The following is a 22,517-nucleotide window of genomic DNA, read 5'->3' on the forward strand; positions in this document are numbered from 1 at the left end:
GGAGTAAAAACTGCCCATTAATTAGACCCTTAACTAAGTATGGTATAGGTTTGGTAATTTGGTATACGGGTTTGTAATTAAATCAAACTTTAAACATTGAGGGTAATAAGGTTTCTTATGTGGTATAGGAAGGTAAAAATCCCATAACGGGATTTTTTCCTATCTATACCATATATGAAACCTTATTACTAAAAATGTGCATATTTCCATTATTACCCACCATGTTTATATTTTTCCTACAAAATTTATACCATTCATTAAATACCCAATATTAAGAGCTGATTCCTTCCAAATTAGGCGCCTACAAATCTAAGATAAATATTTGAATAGCTTATTCCTTCCAAATTAGGCGCCTAAAAATTTGGGACTAAATATTTTTTCATATTCACATCAGATTTGTTTCCTCCTTTTTCTGCAGGCTTCTCTTTCCTCATTTTTCACGTATTTCCGTTTCTCTAAGTATATACCAGTCTTCCCTTTCTAAAGCTCAGGGCCTTTTTGATTTGGTTCTCCTCTTTTTTCTTTTAGGAATGGATGAGCATATTTAAATATGCAAGGCTCTGTTTTCGTCAACTATTCGAAGGGAGGAGCTCTTGTTCTTGACGGGAGTGAGCTAATGCGCTTGGGTCAACAAATTTTCTACAAAAAATCTACAAATAAACACAAATCAGTTTAAGTATGTATAAAGCAATATTGTTTTAATGGTATCTACAAATTACTATATTTATACTACAATTAAACTGCAATCTATGTTGAAAAAAAATATTGACTACAAAATTTTCTCCTAATCTACAAAAAATCTACAAAGAAACTACAAATCGGTTTACGTATGTATAAAGCAGTATTGTTTTGAAGGGTATCTACAAAATTACTACATTTATACTACAATTATACTACAATCTATGTTGAAAAAAAATGTTGACTACAAAATTTTCTCTTTATCTACAAAATTACTATAAATAAACTACAAATCAGTTTAAGTATTATATAAAGTTGTATCGTTTTTAAGGGTATCTACAAAATTACTATATTTATACTACAATTAAACTACAACCTTATGTTAAAAAAAATGTTGACAACAAAATTTGCTCTTCATCTACAAAATTTCTACAAAAAACTACAAATAAACTACAATTGCACCCACACTGTCACACTTATATTGGGTCAGATGTTTGTTAACCTAAGTTTTTTTCTAGTTTGGTCAAGAACTTGTGTGTCAATGCGGGATAAGTGTGACACTTGAAGAATCTCTACTTTTAAAGAACCTCTAAATTGCCTAAAAAGATAATTTATTTAATATTGAAATAATATAGACAAAATGGAGCTGGAGGTTACAGAAGATTCATATGGCTACCCCTCAAATTTACAATTGAGAATTGTTGAGTTGATTGATCGATTGAGGAAGTCTTCTGTGTCATACATCTACTCTCGATCTCGTAGTTGTTAAAATTCAGAACAATATCTGACAATTACCAGAAATTACAATAACCGAGATAATGAGTTTCATATTGAATCGCTTTGGCTAAAAATCTGATTATACTCAATGGGTCTCATCTCTGTATTTTTTTAGAAGAAGAAGGAATGGAGAAGAGAAAGAAATGGGAGGGGGAAAACGACGCTGGTCAGATCTTAGGAATTAAGGGGAGAGAGAAACGTGGGATATATGGATACATTTAATTAAGGAGTAAAAATGCCCATTAATTAGACCCTTAATTAAGTATGGTATAGGTTTGGTAATTTGGTATACGGGTTTGTAATTAAATCAAACTTTAAACATTGAGGGTAATAAGGTTTCTTATGTGGTATAGGAAGGTAAAAATCCCATAACAACTTTTTTTGTGATTTTGTTATTTTCAGTCGGGAATTTTATACAAATAGCCCGTCGGATCCAGTGATTACTTTTTCTAGCGTGTATATATAGATTATATATAATTATACACATTATATTTGAATCATACATATATTATTCATCTACCAATTATTTTTAGATTAAAAAGTTGGGTGAGTGGCTATTTCAGTTTATTCTTCTTTTTAATAGTACATACCTTATTGCATTCTTTTTAAAAGAATAAAATGCACGAAGCCTTTAAACATAGCTAACTAAATTCTTTGTAACTATTTTAAGGGGGAAAATAAAAAAAATAGTCAGATTTATAACTAGAAATTAAAAAATAGTCACAGTTTTAAAAGTAATCAAAATTTAGTCACTTTTTCATGTAAAGATAAAATCTGAACAAAACCACCCTTAAAATCCAGAAAATTCCAGTATAATATGCTAGAGTTCGATTTGTTACATATGAGATTCCGCTATAATGTGCTGGAGTTCCAACATAATATGATGAAAGTTTATACGCAGGAGCTCCACAATCCCACATATTACGCTGGAACTTTTCGTGTTTCAGCAAAACAGTGCCTATTTTTTAATAAATTTACAAACGCTGACTATTTTTTTATTACTCGCCTGAAAAATGACTAGCTCGTGCTATATTCACCTATTTTAAGGCAAAAATGATAACTAGCTCTTAAGACATGGTAATTGTAAATTAGATTGAGGAAAATCACATATATAGTAGAGGTCACTATAAATAAAACAAATAGTGAGATAGAGAAACAAACCTCAACATAAATGGACAAATTTGTTTTGTATTGCATTTGGATCTAACAATGGTCGACTTGGTTTTCTGATATTTCAGACAAAAGTCAAAAACCAAATCATTACTTTGGTCTTGTGTCTTCTAATTTAAAGTCATAACTAATCATCCTATAGAAGAAATTATCAATTGGGTAGACACTTTCGTTTCTTTTGAGCAAATGCACTTTTTTTTTTCTTCTCTCTGATGTGGAGTGGGACATTTTTATGGATGAAGGGGGTCAAGTTTTTAGGAAAAAGCAGCCTATTGCTTTACTAAAATAAAAGAACTACAAAACCGGAGACAAAAATGTTTTCAACACAGATTTGATTATGGCTTTGACGTCTTTCGTTAAAAGAATTGGAACCTTCGATAGGGATTTTAATTGAAGTCTTAATCATATATATATTTATAAATTTTGTGATTCCTAAAGATGTTCTCACTTTCGGTCTCAAAGAAACACTTTTCAACACTGTCCCATTACCTTTTGTTTTGTCAAAATATTGCACTTTCGGGGGGAGAATTTTGGATTGTCTATTCGTGATCTTTCCATCTACATCAGACAACTGGCCATCACTTTGAGAATAAGAAAAAGAAAATAAATTAATTAATATACACTAACAGTGTAATAGTTTCAATTCTTTTCCTCCTTTTTTCCTTTCATACATTATTATACATGGCTGCAGAAAGCTTGAATTGAATCGATTGGTAATTGAACACGATAAAGTCCTAAGGTAGAGTTAACATATCTATCTTCTTAATTATGTACTAGTGATTAAAGAAAAAACAATAACAGAGTCAAAACAGGCAAAATTTTGGGGCCCAAAGTTGAGTTTCTGCAATTCCCCTCAATCTTAAGGTGACAACATTTTTGGCGTTTAGCTAATTAAGGTTCTTTTGCTCGCTAGATTCCAACTGAATACTTCTAACAAATTGTGATTCACTGTTGCTCCTTTTGAATTGTTCTACATCAAATTCTTCAATGATAGAGTACATTTGTTTTTTACCTACCTTTGTTTCGTTTCAATAGTTGTTAGAGTACATGCAAATAAGTTGATGTTACTCCAAGAGAGAAGACCTAATTTTTGATGAGTTTAATAATTATATAATATACGTACAAAATAATTTTATATTATTAGATCATTTAAAAAATAAGGCAATAAACATATATTATAATAACTTAAATATATCGATTGTACAAAAATGTCTTAATAGTGTCAATTGTCAAACATATAAGTTATTATCGTTCGAGAACTCGAATTGACGGATTTGTTAATATATGATCATGAAGGGAAACATGAGACACGATTTAGGACCACTACAGATGTGGTGAGGTGAATGATATCTCTTTGTATATCTAGGTTAGCGTTTGGACATAGATTTGGTTGAAATCTCAAAAATAAATTTTTAAAGATGAGATGAGAAATAATTTTTGAATATTGAAATTGTGTTTGTACATGTATTTGACTTGAAAAGAATTTGAAATTTTTTTAGCAGAAAACTTCAAAAACTTCAATATCTACTCTAGAATTTTTTGGGGATTTGAAGATTTTTTTTTCAAAATATTGCAAAATATAGTTACTCTATAAACAAACACATATTTGAAAACAGACTCCCAAAGTTTATGGCCAAATGCAAGCTAGAAATCTTGCGCTCGAGTCCTGAAAATCAAAGAATGACCAATGATAAAACCTCAGCCATGTCTTGACAGAAAGAACCGACCACCACTTGGTAGCCATTGGATCAGAATCATCACAAAAAATCATACTACTCTCTAAATCATCATCATATGCTAAAATGGAGTATATATTTATTGTGGCTGTCCAAATCATATACATGTAAATACTTTTAGGGACCCATGAAAAAGGACATTCTGCTGTCATCTTCCTTTGCATGTGGCGGGGCCTCTGTATTTTCATTTGTTTGCTAGCCATTATTATTTCTTTTATATTTAGTTTTCACTTGTTAGAAGCCAATCAAATACTACAAAAATCAGAACCTCATTAGGGTTTCCCCTTTAGAAAGCTACCTTATTATTGTTCTGGCTTGTTAGCTGACAGTCTTCTCATTTTGGAATTATTCATGTGAGAGCCCCCTCCCCCCTCCCCCCAAAAGCAACTCGTGTAATTAAACTTCTATTATAGCTCTAATTTGGTTACTTTTGAATGTCGCCGTCATTAGAGACAGTGCGCATTATGAACATTATATCATTTTAAATGTTATTTCTATACTGTAGAACAGTGATCTCGGATAAGGGTTTTCTTGGAGCAACGGTAAATTATCTCCCTAACAGGTCACAGGTTCGAACTGTGGAATCAGCCACTGACAGGGGCGGATTTAGGGGGACGAAAGAGGGTTCACCCGAACCCCCTTCGCTGAAAAATTGCACTGTATATATAAGGCAAAATCTGTTTTTTACCTCTATATATTAAGTTTTGAACCCCCTTAACACAATCCAAAGTATAGTTTAGTGGTCAAGGGGATTCAAATTTTACATAAGGTCATGGGTTCAATTCCCACTAGCTACAAAAAAAAAAATTGATCCCCCTTCGGGAAGATTCTGCCGCCTTTGCCACTGATGCTATAAGTTGCCTACATCACACCCTGTGCAGTAATTCCCCTTTTAGTCGTTTCCAATAAAAGAACAAAATTTGGGTTTAGGTTACTTATATTTTGTTTAGTTAATTACGAAATAAAAGGTGAAAGAACGTGGGTGAACATGAAAATATTGGTTTCCAGCTTTCTCTGTAGAAGTACATATGAAAGTCATAAAGAATTAGGCAACGAAGAGTAATGCATATGAGTGACACTGGAAAGTATTGACTGATCATTCTTTTCTTTTTTTTTTTGTCCATTTTTCCCAATGACAAGCTTGATTGGTGCATGCAAGGAGATAGCAGAATCCGAGAATTCTCGAGAGAAATGATTTAACAAGCTAGATTGACGAAAAGGAAAGATGAAACAGAACTGGAATTACGTGTGTTAATTTCAAACAACAGATTCTTTTTGTGTTGCTCAATTTGATATTCAAAAACACGTACAGATTAGACTTACCGAAAATATATATATATATATATATATACTGATTTCAGAAATTTTGGAATAGACACAATCCATCAAACACGTACATATTAAACTTACAGAAACAATATGAGTATATTTCAGAAATTTTGGACTAGACACATTGGACTGTTGTGTGCTGGACAATGGACATGACATGTTGGATTTAGGTATTTAACTTTATGTACGATGACACATGCATTATATTGGCAGACGAAATGGCTACATTTCAATGGTTTCGTGACCAAACGAGTCAGCAAACGAAGACTTGATTTTTCACCTAGCTACATGATTAAAGAGGGCTTACTACTGTATGATTTAACTTATATTCAGTCATCAAGTGGTAGAACTGGCAGATTTAGATTGGATTTTATAGACTCAACTAAACACATTGTTCTCGATTTTAACTATATATATTCATATGAAAAATATCAATTATTATATCCAATCAACGGCTAATTTAGGATTTTAATTTTAAACAATGGATGCGGAAGAACATTATGTCCACAGTCCACCTTTTTTTCATGATGCAGGAAACAACACAAAGCATCCTTGGGTTCAAACCAAACGACAAATTAAGTGGACCCTATCGCTACGCTAGACGCTAGAAAAAACAAATGTCTAAATCTCCATACGACATCATCACTTGTATTCTCGCTGTCCAATTTATATATGTATATACTCCACTTTGTTTGTTTTAAGACATTATATTCCCAAGAATGTTTTACACAATTCCACGCTTGATAGTATTTTTTTTTTAAAAGAACTTTCCTAGGCTTCAACAATCAAATTTATTCGATTTGATACATTTTTTCTATTATTTTCTTTAATATTGATTTGAGATATATGTAATAAAGAAACATGGTCTGTGAAAATTTACATAGCTCATCCCAACTTACTGCAAAATTGTTTTTGATGCATTTGTCTATGAAATTAGCTTTCGCCTATTTATGTTTCGATTTACTATTACTTCTACAAATTGGGCGTGTAAATTAAACTGCATTAAGTTCCGTTTAGCATTGCCCTTAGATGGATATGTCAGAATTCTGAAATACAGTTAATTACTGGCAGCAACTGGCTCAGGCCTATATAGAACAAACAGGGAAGCAGCAGAATGAACAGATGAGCGGAAGTGTTGGATCTGGCCCAGTCATTTCCATCAAAACAGATCCTTTTGCCTTTGCAATTTTGGGCCTATTGCTCCACATTAAGAGAGAGGGTCCTACTTCAAAATAACCAGTTTTGGTAGGTGATTGAACCAAAAATATGGGCAATGAAAACAATTGATCAGCTCCTTGTACCCCTCTTTTACGTAGATGATAAGCATACTGCATTAGGTCTACTTTTTGGTTTCAGAAACTTTAATTATTAGTAAAACAAAAAGGTAAGCTTAAAACTTGACCGTTCACCTGATTCTCAAAGTTCTCCCTAGTTTAAGCTAGGGTTTGGCTATAGATTCCCAAATTTTGTTTTGAAAAATCTGATTTAGGTGAAATTTGGTTTGATGATGAAAATGTGTTTGGAAATCAGTTTTTAAAACATATTTCCCAAATTTATTTTGAAAAAACATGAAACATGACTTATACCCACAAGTTCTAAAAACTATCACAAATATCCAACAGTACCATTATTAGTAACATTTATTATATTGTCGCAAATCATAGTCCTGAACATAAATAAATTTGATACAAAATTATCATTTTTATAATGAACTACATGATACACTATCAGATGACCGAGATACGAAGCAACATTGTTACAAAATATTGGCACTTTTATAAAATACAAAAGTTTGGGGCAATTTTTTAAAAAATAGAGAAATTTTCATAAAGCACTATCTTTTAGTAGTAATTAGCCATCTATAGATACCATTTGCTATATTACGGGTTATAGATGTCTTTTCTGTGGCTATATGATGTATTTGATGTATTTAAACTATTGTATTCATGAATACAGTAGCAAAAATAGGCATGAATCAGGAAGTCCAGCTAATCAGTTGTTGTATTCGAGTGTATTCGACTGTATTCATGGCGTGAAACATGGGATTACAGTTGGACAGATTACTGTATTCGACTGTATTTACGGCGTGAAACAAGGGATTACACTGTTTTAAAACGAAAAGTGTATCAATTAACATAAAAGACTACTAATATAACTCAACAAACTCAATTATAACACACAAAATTTATTTTTCCGATTATAAAAAAATTTCTCAACTGGAAAATCCCCCCAAAACATAGCAATCTTCAGAGAAATTATATAATACATCTGAATACATAAATTATATTAATTGGAAAACATATGAATACATAGAATACAGTGGGATACATTGAAATACAATGAAAAAAAAGACAGTGAATACAATGAAATATACGAAATACAGCGAGATACATTGAATTACAATGAAAAACAAGACAATGAATACAATGAAATACATGAAGCCACTCCGGCGAATCTGTGGCGGCCTAAGAGGAGAATTGGTTCGAAAGCTTTGTAACGGAGGATTTCAGGCTGGACTACTCGATCGGAACGCCATCGATTTTGATGAGGCCTTTCCACTCCAAGGGCTTGATATCGATGGTCGTTGCTTTGATTTCGATGGCCGTTGCTTTGATTTCGAACCACTATCAGAAAGAATGAGAGATCTAAACAATACACTCCATAGGGATAAAAAAACCCATGATTATACAATAGTCCTCGGCCATGGATTTGGCACTGACCAATCTGTCTGGAAACACCTTGTACCTTACCTCGTCTGTGAATATCGACACCTCGTCGGCGAATCTGGGGCAACCTTACCTCGATTTTGATGAGGCCTTTCAAATCAGACACTTGCACTTCAAATCAGTTGTTGTATGTTATATCCTTTTGGAGGAGCTTCAAATCAGTTAGGAGCTTCGACTTTGATCGGTGTTGTTGCTTCTATATTTCGTCCTCACCTCTTCTCCAAACTCATCCTTGTTTCAATGGGGTTTGAATGGCAGAACTGATCCGCAGAAATTCTGGAGGGTATTAAGATAAAGGGTTATGTTTTACAATGGGATATATCAAAGTAGAAAGAGAAAAAAAAATAGTGTAGCTGATTAGCATATTTAGTGGCTTAGGGCTAGGAGGTAACCAAAATTAAATATTTTGCTATAAGCCTTAAAAGGTATCTATAGAATATAATTTTTTTAAATGGTATTTATTTAACATAAATAAGGTGTTAATATTTGCTATAGGAAGTAAAAATTCCAAAAAAAATATAATAGTGATATTTCGGCCCAAAACCAGCTATTGAGATGGTTTTGGGATTTGGGATTTTGCCAAAATGTAGGCAAAATCTATGGCAAAATATGTGTTTGCCAAATAAAACTCAAATTTATTTTGACAAAATCTGGCCAAACGGATCCTATAGTTTCATCTACTTACGCTATAAATTTAAAATTTATTTTATAATTATTTATATTATCAATAGATTAAACTTAAATTCAGTTTTTTTTTCTTTTTCTTCTTTCAATAAATAAATTCCCTCTTCGTTTTGTGATAGTTGGGCCTTTATCTCGAGAAGATGACTAGTAAAAATTGCACGGGGCGCCCTATTTGGTCGCCCCTATTTAACCTATACCCATTTTTTTAAAAACTTTTAACTTGTACCCACTTCTGAAATAACTTCAGCTCCCTTTCTCCTCCTTCTCCTCTTCTTTTTCTTTTGTGCTACTACTCCTCTCAATTCTCAAAGACTAGAATAATTTTTATCAAGCTAAATTCTGATTCCTCCAGGTTCCAAAACTCTGCTTCTTCTTTTTATATGTTTCTTCTGTTGTATCATCATCCTATTGTGCTTGGTTAACATTAATAAAATCTGCTTCTTCATTAGCAAGCAGGAGTAATGTATTTCCATCTTGGTTGTGAAAAAGGGAAAGAAAAAAGATCCTTTGAAGGATTTCCTGAGTGTTTCAGCGTCTTGAGTTGGAGAGGGAACATCTGGTATTAGGAGACTGCCCATTTCGGAAATCACAAATGAACAAAAATGAACAAGTTATAAGAGAGAATTTCACAACCAAGATGGAACTGAGTTTCCAAAACTTCAGCTCTAGAGCTGAAGTTTTCTAGTTACAATACAAAAACTTCAGCTCTAAGAGCTGAAGTTTCCAGTTACAAAACAAAAACTTCAACTCTAGAGCTGAAGTTTCCCAGTTACAACACAAAAACTTCAGCTTTAAAGCTGAAATTTCCCAATTACAACACAAAAATTACAACACAAAAATTTCAGCTCCAAAGCTAAAGTTTTCCAGTTACAACACAAAAACTTCAGCTCTAAGTATGGTGATAAAATCCCATTTGTGTTAATAAGCTTCAGTTGTTAAGAGCTGAAAGCTTCAGTTGTTTTCTCCGGCGGTTAACAATTACATTGCTGTGTATAGAACTTATTGTGGTCTGTAGAGTGCACCTGATAACCTAGTTGCTGCTTACAAAACTTATTGTGGTCTGTAGAGTGCAACTATGGCTGCATATAGTTATCTAAAATGGTATGCATAAAACCTATAGGATTAATAGGTATGTCTTGAAGATGTCTTGAAAAGAACATCCATTTGTATGAATATGAATAGATCGTTCAAGAAAAGTTTTTAAAGTAAACACAAAACTTCAGCTTTAGAGCTGAAATTTCCCAGTTACAACACAAAAACTTCAGCTCTAGAGCTGAACTTCAGACCCGGCTACTAGAATGCTGAAGTTTTGCGTGATTGCCTTTGTTACTTCAGCCCCGTCTGCTGAAGTTATGCGAAAAAGCGGGTACACTTGCAATTATTTTTGCAAAGCGGACACAAGTTAAAATGTGACACAAAAAACGAGTATAGATGCAAATGCCCCAGATGACTATGGTAATCGCGAAGTGGGCTTGGAGTTTAATTCTTGAGAAAATTACTCTCTATAACTCCTCAAAATTTTAATAGCTCATGTTTTTTTCCATTGACACGAAATGATCCTCCGGCCCAAACATAATACATCTAATAGCCCGAAATGTCTATTTTATATATTTTTTGTATAGAGACATTTATTTTGTATAGTGACAGTCTATTTAATATATATTTTGTATAGTGACTCTATTGTATATAAATTGTATAGTGACAGTCTATTTAGTATATTTTTGTATAATAACAGTCAATTTTGTATATATTTGGTATAGTGGCACTTAAAAAATCCACTGTCACTCTTACAAAATAGACTGTCACTATACAAAGATTAAACAAAATAGATTATCACTATACAATTTATACACAATAGACTTGTTATTCCCAACTTAATTTAAGTGTGTTACTATTTTTGTTATTCGATTTTCAGAGCAAAATCTGAAATTACTTTACATAGTTTTAGGATAAATTTTACCATTTTCTCTTGTAAAAAAAATCATGTTGAAAAGCTTTGGCTGGTAGTTAGTAAGGTCAAGTTTGGCCAATTTAAGCAACAACAAAAGTAATCTGACCTCAACTATTAGCGAGAAGAAAACTGGACCATTTCACAAACTAATTATGTGCGTCATCTGAAAATGTCCAAACAATTTACTTCGAATTTCTCTAAGTAGATGGTAGAGTATAGGGAAGGTATGGATTAAAGTAAGTAACATAGTTGAAAAGTTTGAAATTTGAAGGGGGAAGAGTGTCACACCTCCTTTTTTCGAAGAAAGGGAATTTTTTCAATTATAGTGACATTAATCGAAATGAGATTATTTAATTAATTAGAGTATTCCAAATCGAGGAAATAGACTCTATTTATGGTCCGAACACAGAAGACCGGGTAAGAAATTCTGTTAATCCAAAAAAATATGTGAGGCACTCCTAAGTTCCGTAATTTTAACATGATCGCTTAACAATTAATACCTGGCTTAATTATCTGATTTATTACATACTTCAAACCTATTATGCATTTTTATCTTCTGACCGCTTTTAATTATTTATTTAACCGCTTTTATTATTTATGGAATTTATTTAAATAAGTAACGATGTCGCGCACTTATTTTTTTGTACACATCGCAAATCACGTCACGTGAAACGTCACCCCTAATTTACAACATATTTATTAAATTATTACTATTTGAAGTTGTGGTCAAGTCGCGTGAAACGCGCACTTGAGTTGGGCTTTATGTATCATGAACATGTCACGGGAACCGTACTCATAGTCACGATAAATTATTATTGATCGTACCTAAAGCAAACTACGAATATTCAATGGAAGAGTAATTTCCTGTATTTGGGAATTTTTGAAGGTCGCATAGTATGGTGAAGGAATTATTGGAGTCAAGATTTGATTTATTCATATGACTAAAAAACTTTTATGCGTTCAAATCAATTCTATAGCCGGTGATGGTTTTGATTCATTGATTAACTGTTGGGATTTTCACTGGGGCATACGTGTTTGGATTAAACCAAGGGTTAAAAACAATCTGTATGCAATAAAATAGAAGAAATACTGATTTCATCAAGTTAATACGAAGGAGATTAGCTTATTTAGGCCATAGTGAGAATAGATAGGCCTATGACCATGAACTCGCTGGGCCAGAGATCTCTCGATCAGAATAAAATTAAGAATTTTTACCTCTTATAACAAAGGTTAACACCTTATTTATTTTATATAAATACCATTTAAAAAAATTATATTCTATAAATACTTTTTAAGATTTATAGCAAAATATTTAATTTTGGTTACGTCCTAGTCCTAAGCCACTAAATAGCATAGCTTGTCTCCACAATTGAATCCAGAGTCTGACGTTCTGATCGTATGATAGCAGCATTTCTTCTCAAAGAATTATCTTCATTAGCTGCAACGTGACTAATTGGTAAAACTTGCGAATTGTTTCTTTCGAGAATGCAGTCTATGAGTGACGCTGCAAGGTCCTCAAACATCTGCTGTGCATTTTCTAATTCCGATGAAAGAGAGGCAGCACCCTCTGATAATACCCTCAAAAGATGATATAGTAGACCGGATACTAAGTGGATTATTTCGTTGCTCGACAACGGATTCACCGGAAATTAGGGGTTGTTCTTGAAACTTTGGGCTAAGCAACTTGATTTTCTGTTAATATATTTCAATGTATCACGCTGTATTTTCATGTATTTCATTGTAATTCAATGTATCTCGTTGTATTCCATCTATTTCATTGCATTTACTATCTTATTTTCATTGTATTTCAATGTATCCAACTGTATTATATGTATTTCATTATATTAACTATCTCGCTATATGCCATGAATGTATTCATATATTTTTTTAATTAATATAATTTATGTATTGAAATGTATTATATAATTTCTCTGAAGATTGCTATGTATTTGGGGTATTTTTCGATTGAGAATCTTTTTTATAACCGAAAATACAAAAATTGTGTTATAATTGAGTTTGTTGAGTTATATTATGAGTCTATTATGTTAATTGATTCACTTTCAATTTTGAAAACAGTGTAATCCCCTTTTTCACGCTATGAATACAGTCGAATACAATAATCTGTCCAGTTGTAATCCCATGTTTCACTCCATAAATACAGTCGAATACACTCGAATACAACAACTGATTAGCTGGACTTCCCCGATGCAAGCCTATTTTTGCTACTGTATTCATGAATACAATAGCTTAAATACATCAAATACACCTTATAACCACACAAAAGGTATCTATAATCCGTAATATAACAAATGGTATCTATAGATGGCTAATTACTACTAAAAGATAGTGCTTTATGAAAATTTCTCATAAAATTACAATGGGCCAACCTCCAAGGCCTGAGGACCTGAGGTGTTCGGACTTGCCTCTACTGGGCCGCCTGTGCAAGTCTGGCCCAACTCGCCATTTATGCACATACCAACACAATTTCTAAAAATGAACATTCTTCATGAATTGGGTTTAAGAATTGAAGTTTAACTATAATAAATTGAATCCAGATACAACACCAAATTGAAATTGAATTTAACAGATCTAAATCATCAACTACCCCCTTTTCCGTTCAAGTATAGAAGGCTAAGTAGAGGCGGAAATTAAACCAAAACAGATTGCTTACACTTCAAGAACACCATGCCCAATCTATAAATATATCTTCATTGAGTTCATAAGCACTTCATTTTGTGTTAAAAACTAAATTTAAAATCATTCAATCCAAACAATACTAACAAATGCATCAGAGATGAACCATGATTTCAGATATTGAACATATGACAATTATTTCATGCTAAAAACTAATCGAAGTGCATAAATCCAACTTACAATAACAGGTAAATCAATGGAAGGCAACAATCTCACATTATAACAAATATGGAAAAATCAAACTTCAGTACATTAGAAGAAAAATATGTGAGGCATTAGAGGATTACCTCGAAAACAGCACAGGAGATGAAATTTAAACCAAACAAAGGTTGGAAAAACTGAAAATGAATTCAGCTATGTTGCTGTAGCAGAAATAACTTTTGCCAATAGGTAAGATCCAGCTTAAGAACCCAGAAATGACAGAGAAGAAACCTTTGGAATCAACTGAACAACTACAGCTCTTTTTTAGTTGTATTTGTTTGAAATTTTACTGTTTTGGTATTCTCTATCTATTCTCATGGATTTCCAACTGAAATTGTATGAATGTGTGAATGAGTCAGGAAAAAAGAGTGAGGAAAAAAGAGAATCAGTGTGTTGAAATAAACCAAATCGTGAGAATGGAGTGTTCTTTACCTAAAAATTATTGAATGAGAGTGTATGAATTTCTGAAAAGTACGGAGATGAACCAGTGCCCTAATGTGAGAGTATGTGTGGTCATATATAGAGTATAAAAGTGTGCTCTTACGAGAGAGGAATGTAGAAGATGGACAGTTGTGCTTCATCTAATCTTTTCCTATTTTCCCACCCCCTTCAACTTCTGTTTATTACTCTCAGCACCAAACACCTGGCCATTTTAATTTCTTTCTTGGTAAATTAGCCCTTCCCCTTCTAGAAGCTACCTAATTGAGCTGCCCAACATATTAGGCCTGGGTTAACGAGTCTCATTGACATGGATTCAACCTACCGCCTTCCCACTTTAACAAACCAAACAAGATTTTAATTCTTCTAACTCATAAAACTTTTAAAATAATTAACAAATCTAAACTTGGTCGTCTGAATTTAAAGGAACTGAGATTGATATGGCAAACAAATTATGAAATCCGATCAAATTCTTAACAAGAAAGGCATGCAACTAAATTACTTAAACATTCAAACCAGAACAAAATTCACATAGCCGAGTAAGATTAAACTCGCCAGTGATCCATTGAGGGAAGAAAGAAAAGAAAAGAAAGACAGAACAAGAAAAGGGAAAAGGTAAGTTATACCTATCGGACTGGAGACAAGGCGGCAAGGAGAATCCTCAAAAGAACTTGACCAGTCAAAATCAATCGACCAAAATACGAACCGTTGAGAAACGGGTTAATTCTTACATCAATTGATAGCTCTTGCCAAGAGCTATCCGTTGATGTAGGTTTCAACCATATTCGTGGCCGATTTTAACAAGAAAAAGAAACTTCAACTTTCCAAGTTTCTTAGATCCGCTATTTGTGAAACTCTACTGGTTTTTTAGAGGGTTGGTTGACGGATTTGGAGAAAGGAAGCGCTGGGGATTATGGGGTGAAAATTTGGAGTCGTTTGGAGCTTGGCCGCCGGTGAGAGATTTTGGGCGGCTAGGGTTTGATGAAGGGTGAGGGAGATGAGAGTGAAGTGAGAGAATGGGGTCTTTGGGCGGGGGGGGGGGGGTAGGTTTTAGATCACTTAGTATATATGGTATGGGAGTGGTTAGTTGCGAGCCGTCCGATCATAAACGATCAACGGATGAGATTATTCAGGGGTAAAATGGGGTCGTTTGGTTAAAGAGGGAGCTGGACCGGATTTTGGGAGTGGGGCAGGCGTTTTTTGTGGATTTTGGGCCTCTCAATGAATTGGCCCAAACAAAATTCAGCCTGCTTTCTTCTTTCCTTTAATTTCAAAAACCACCATTTTATTTAAGTACTTCTAATTCACAACTAATTTGCAAAATTCACTTAATGGCCTATTTTCTAACAATTAATTAAATTAATTTAGCTAATAATGCATGTAATGTTACTGATGTATTTTTGTTGTGATTTTCATGTATTAATTCTACAATTAATAAGTAATTAATTCCTAAAATACAATTAGACCTAAAATGACATGGAATGAAGATTTAAAAGTTTTTATGGTGTTTTTTATGATTTTAAGATGTTAAATATGCACAAAAATGCAACTAAATTCAAACAAACAATTAACAAGAAATTCCTAGAAATTTTATAAAATTAAAAACAATTAAAAAATTTATTCTTTGTGAATTTTGTAGGAGTATTTTCGTATGACAAAAATTACGTGCTCACAAAGAGTGACAGTAGTTTTGGGCTAGCCTTTGTAATTAATTTTGGGCTATCAATTGTATGATTTATTTTGTTGCTACCTATTGTCATTGTTTTTTCTCGGATGACTACAAATGAAGTTTACTCTTAATTCTTCTATCTTGGCCATACCAGATTCTCCATTAACAACTCCACTGTTCATCTGACATTCTAAGATAACTTAAATTCAAGTGTCCCATTATTTATTTATTTATTAGGAAAAACCGAAGAAACCGAACTAATTTTGATTCGGCTATTGATGCACAAAATAGAAAACCGAACTTCACAAAAATCGAACTGAATCAACTGACACTACCCCTAGAATAACCATTGATTTGAAATTCTCTGAGTGGTGTTTCAATTATATTTTCTATAAAACTCGAAGAGATAACTTGTTCTACCAATATTGACAAATATTATGGGGCAGGTTCATGCCAATGCAGTGGACTTTTTGTCCCAATTTGGCATAATAAGGTCTTTACATCAATTAGAAAAGTTAGTAATCTGGTAACAAGAATAATGGATTTATAACATAAAATATGAATGTAAAAGAGCATCAATGAGTGAGCTTGGAAATTTCAAATAGTTCAAATCAACTACTGTCTATGTCCAGCCCATTATGAAAAATTACCTATTATTGCCTGATATTAGGCTATATAGACGATATTTGCACCTTAATCACACCATACTTTATTGTTGTTTTATAGGCGAAATGATAACAAAATGCTCTAATTGGTGTTCTTGTGCTTCGTAGGGACTAATCCAAGTTAGGAAGAACTATGGAGTGTTTTGGAGTCAATAATGTGAAGAAAACGTCCAATCAAAAAGCACCCGAGCGGAAGGAAGCCAAAAGCGGACTGGGGTTGAATCCACCAACTGTGCAGTTGCCAGAAAATTTGGGGACCAAAGTGTAACTCGGAAAAAACTCATTCCAAACCCTTATAAACTCTAGAAGCTCACCCAAGACATTATCAAGCTTGTTTTTAGACTACTTTGGAGGCAAGAACAAGTGTGAGAAGATCAACCAAACATTAGAGTTTTTCTATCTCCTTTTACTTCTTGCAATTACACATTATGAACAATTTTATTGTTTTATCTTGCTTTGTTATGAGTAGCTAATTCCCTAGTCAAGTGTTTTGATGGAACCTATTGAAGGATGAACTTCTTGTTATGTTAATATAGTTTTCCCAGCTTAATCTCTATTTGTTCAACTACGTTCTTCTTGTAATTAATTGATAGGATCCTCAATTAGCTTTGCCTATTTAGTATGTATTACTCGGGAGAGAGTGCATATTTAGGTAATTATTGAACAACACCACTCCCAAAGTATAAGAGGGATCAATAATCGAGGGTTTAAAGGTGGGATTAGGGATAACGAAACCTTGGGTGCGATCTAAGTGAGTTGTAATTAAAGCCAGCTAGCGTTACTCGGGAGAGTGCGTCTAGTAAATTGTCGTGATTACTCGGGAGAGATTTACGGTAATCAGAGTGCTCACAATTGATAGAGACGATTACGTGAATCTATGCGAAACATAACCGGAAGGGATTCCATCAATAGGGGAAATCATAACCTTAGATCCTTCTATTAATTGTTTACAACTTAATCATAGTCAATCTTTGTTACTTAATTGCAGTCATCCATAGATAGTAGAAATATCCTCAATTGTTATTCATAACGTTTGGGAAGTTGATTACGTCGGATTTAGTGAGTCTGACAAGAGTAATTGATAGGTTAATTCCTTGTGGGTTCAACTCTAAGCGAAATACTCAGATTATATTTGCAACGTCCGCGTGTCCTTTTTTATAAGACATAGTTGGGCTTGATCAAATTTTGGCGTCGTTGTCGGGGAATTAACGGTGTTATCAATTACGATTGAAAGAAATATAAAAATTCTTAGTATAGTCAGTTTTCTCTTTATCCAATCTATACATTGAAATTTTAACGTTTGTTTATGTGGTTGTACAAGTGCATGCCTAGAAACCCATTGAGAACTGATGAAGTATTTAAAGCATTATCAGATCCCGAGAAAGTTTTCAAGGTCTTGAATCGGGCCAACCGAAAAAACAAACAACTGAACAATTCGAACCAGACATGGAAGTCAACGTGGTAGACCCAGCTGCGCCAATAGCGCCTGTGGCACCTCTTGTGTCAGAGGCGGCTCTATATGATTGGGCACAACCCACAGTGGAGAATTTGTCCATAGCAATTTTAGTCGCACAGATACAGGCTCAATCGTTTCAAATCACGAACAACATGTTGCACTTGTTGCAAAATAAGGGACTATTTTCGGGGTCACAAATCGAAGATCCTCAACAGCACTTGAAGAATTTTCTGTCAATCTGCAAAACCCAAAGGCAGCCCAATGTAACTCAGGAAGCAATAAAGCTGTTATTGTTTCTATTCTCAGTGACAGGAGCTGCCCAGACTTGGCTAAACTCGCTCCCCATTAATTCCATAACGACTTGGGAGGAGTTAGTCAAGCAATTTGTGAACAAGCTTCATCCACCCAACAAGACTGCTCAACAAATTGATGAAATCTTGAGTTTCAAACAGAGACCAATTGAGACACTGTAAGAAACATGGGAATGATTCAAAGGGATGTTGGTTATATGTCCGCACCACGGTATTCCAGATTTGATGTTGGGGCAGCGGTTTTACATGGGTTTGGCAGATGGCATGAAGGGTAATGTGGATGCTTCAGTTGGTGGAGCATTTTTGAGTAAAACATGGAGAGAAAGCTAGAGTCTATTTGACAAGATGGCACAGAATTCGGGGTGGACAACCAGGAATACACCTATCACTCCAGTAGTTCACTCAGTGCCCTTAGATCCATCCAACACTCTTGCTGAAAACATGGCCACATTAATGACACAAATGAGTATATTCACCAAAAAGGTGGAAGAGTCAAGGTAGAAGCAGCAGGTACACATTGTAGATACTACCAATGAGGGCTTATGCACATCTTGCATTAGTCAGCCAATTGGTAACCAGTGGAATGCAAAAAGTGATCATCATCACTACCCTAAGGACATGAATTATGTGTTTAATTATGGAGGCCAGAGACAGGGTGGTCAAAATTGGGGCCAACAAAATCAGCTGTACAGGCTAGTCCAGCCACAGCTCAACAATGGAAGCATGGAAGGTATGAGACCTCACAACAATATGGCGCCTTATCAAAGGCCACAGGGATATAATAATCAAAATCAGCAGTAGGGATATCATCCTCCTCAGCAGCAGCATGGTGGACGGCAGGAAGATGGGTTTGCTAGACTCGAGGCAATGATGCAACTGGTTATTGGGTCAAATTCAAATATCAGTGAAAGAGTAGATGCACATGATTCAGCCATTAAGAATATTGAAGTGCAGATGGGCCAGATTTCGATGCCTTTGAATAATCGCCATCATAGGACATTACCTACAGACACTCAAATAAATCCAAAAGATCAAGGCCCGAAGCAGCTGATGGCAGTGAGTCTACGTAATGGCAGAGACTTAGACTTAGAGCAGGAGAGAGCTCGAGAAAGTATACAGGCCGAGACATTTGTACCAGTTCCCATTGAGCTAGATGATTCAACAAAACTGACAGAGGTGACAGTACAGCCTGTCTAGGAAGAACCTAACACCCAAATGAAGCTGAGAAAGAAGCTGAGACAGCCCGGGAGCCGGTAGTTGAGGTGGTGTCCGACAAAGAAACTACCTAAATCATTGGGAAGAAGAGACCTCCAGCACCATTCCCACAGAGGCTGGCCAAGTACCAAAAAGAGGAACAATACAAGAAATTCTTGGAGATGCTGAAACAAATCCAGGTAAATATTCCATTGATTGATGCTTTGAAGGAGATGCCTGGTTATGCAAAAATGATAAAGGACTTGATGTCCCGAAAATTTGATTTCCAAGACTTGGCCACAGCGACTCTTACTCAGACCTGCAGTGTAGTGGTGACTAAACCAATTGCTGAGAAGCTGTCTGACCCGGGGAGTTTCACAATTCCCTGCACCATTGGTAATTTTGCTTTTTCCAAGGCACTTTATGATTTAGGAGCCATCATAAATCTTATGCCCCTAGCAATTTATAAGAGGTTGGGGATTGGAAGAGCTATACCCATTTCTATGTTGTTACAACTGGCTGACAGGACCATAAAAAGACCCTCTGGTATCTTGGATGATGTGCTGATTCAGGTAGGGAAATTTGTGTTCCCTGCAGATTTTGTGATCCTAGACTGCAAGGTGGATCAAGAAATTCCCATAATTTTGGAAAGGTCGTTCTTGGCCATGGGGAGAGCTCTCATTTATTGTGAAGCTGGGGAGCTCAAGATGAGGCTGAATGATGAGGAGATAACATTCAATGTGCAGAAATCTATAAGGCGACCAAGTGAATTCGCCAATTGCTCTCTCATTGATGCTGTAGATGTGATCGTAGAAACAAATGATGAGATGTTGACTATTGAGGATCCTCTTGCTGCATGTATGGTAAATTTAAATGAGGTGAATGGTGAAGAACTAGCAGAATGGGTGTTGGCTTTAGAGGGCAGAGGATTTTGGGATAGAACTCTTGAATTCGAGCCCTTGAACTTAGAGAATAGAGAAACTCCTCCAGCCAAGTCATCCATAGAAGAACCACCAAAACTAGAATTGAAGCCATTGCCCGCCCATCTCAGGTATGAATTCCTCGGATCTAACTCCACATTACCTGTTATTATCTCATCTAGTTTGTTAGATGTGCAGGCACAACAACTTTTGCAGGTACTCAAGGAGTATAAGACTGCTATTGGGTGGACCATGGCGATATTAAGGGGATCAGTCCAGCCTATTGTATGCACAAAATTTTGCTGGAAGAGGGACACAAACCTTCCAGTGAACACCAAAGAAGGCTGAACCCCAACATGAAGGAAGTGGTGAAGAAAGAAGTGATAAAGTGGTTGGATGCGGGAATCATTTTCCCAATCTCTAACAGCAACTGGTTAGCCCGGTTTAATGTGTGCCTAAGAAGGGTGGCATGATGGTGGTAAAAAATGATAACAATGAGTTGATCTCTACGAGAACCGTCATGGGCTGGAGAATTTGCATGGACTACAAAAAGTTAAATCTGGCCACCTGGAAAGACCATTTACTACTTCCCTTCATTGATCAGATGCTAGACAGATTGGCAGGGAGGTCTCACTTCTATTTTCTGGATGGGTACTCAAGATATAATCAAATCTCCATTACACCTGAGGATAGAGAAAAGACCTCCTTCCCGCCACAATCCAAAGGTGCATGATGGTCATCTTCACTAATATGGTAGAGGACATAATGGAGGTATTCATTTATGATTTCTCAGTGGTGGGGAACTCATTCGATGAGTGCCTTATAAATCTGGCTCATGTGCTGAGACGGTGTATAGAGACTAACCTGGTTCTTAATTGGGAGAAATGTCATTTCATGGTACAAGAGGGCATAGTCTTGGGGCACCGAGTGTCAAGTAAAGAAATCGAGTGGATCGCGCTAAAGTCGATGTGATAGCAAAGCTGCCACCTCCAACTTCAATCAAGTCAATCAGAAGCTTCCTCGGGCATGCCGGTTTTTACCGGAGATTCATAAGAGATTTTTCAAAAATTTCCAATCCTATCTGTAAGTTGTTAGAAAAAGATCACCCTTTCTTGTTTTCTGATGATTGCAGGGTAGCATTCGAGGAGCTAAAAAAGAGGCTGATCATAGCACCCATCATTGTTGCCCCTGACTGGGAGAAACCATTCAAACTCATGTGTGATGCCAGTGACTATGCAGTGGGGGCAGTGCTGGGACAACGGAAAGACAAGCTAATGCATCCAATCTACTATGCCAGTAGAACTCTGAATGGATCCCAATTGAACTACACCGTGACTGAGAAAGAGATGTCGGCTGTGGTGTTTGCTTTCAACAAGTTCAGATCATACTTGAATGGCTCAAAGGTAATTGTATATACTAATCATGCAGCTCTCAGGTACTTGATTGAGAAGAAGGAGTCTAAACCGCACCTGATTCGTTGGGTGCTGTTACTGCAAGAGTTCGACCTCGAAATTCATGACTGTAAGGGCACAGAAAACCAAGTCGCTGACCATCTATCACGACTTGAGGGAGCTGAAAACTCAGTTGAGGTTGAGGAGATTCTAAAAACCTTTCCAGACGAGCAACTGCTTGCTACAAGTCTTGAGGAAGTGCCATGGTTTGCAGACTTTGCAAACTATGTGGCAAGCGGTATAGTTCTCTATGACCTTTCATCTGTATAAAAGAAAGAGTTTTATCATGATTGCCGCATGTATTATTGGGATGAACCTTATCTGTTTCGAATATGTGCTGACAATATGATTCGGAGGTGTGTCCCCGAGATAGAACAATCTTTTGTTTTGCAGGCATGTCATGCATCAGCGTATGAAGGGCATTTTGGAGGAGTCAGGACAACCGCGAAAGTGCTAGAGGCCGACTT

At 35.2% G+C, this 22,517-nt stretch overlaps 1 long non-coding RNA gene across 1 annotated transcript; it reads right to left on the reverse strand.

Annotated features, from left to right (window-relative positions):
- Window positions 1-13,175: 13,175 nt before the first annotated feature.
- Window positions 13,176-15,410, reverse strand: LOC142179509 (uncharacterized). Its single transcript, XR_012707859.1, has 2 exons — window positions 15,011-15,410; window positions 13,176-13,276 (listed from the first exon to the last, which is right to left on the reverse strand). It is a non-coding gene; the product is annotated as an uncharacterized LOC142179509 (long non-coding RNA).
- Window positions 15,411-22,517: the final 7,107 nt, after the last annotated feature.

The sequence above is a fragment of the Nicotiana tabacum genome, chromosome 3 (assembly GCF_000715075.1).
Source record: "Nicotiana tabacum cultivar K326 chromosome 3, ASM71507v2, whole genome shotgun sequence".
Taxonomy (NCBI): Eukaryota; Viridiplantae; Streptophyta; class Magnoliopsida; order Solanales; family Solanaceae; genus Nicotiana; species Nicotiana tabacum.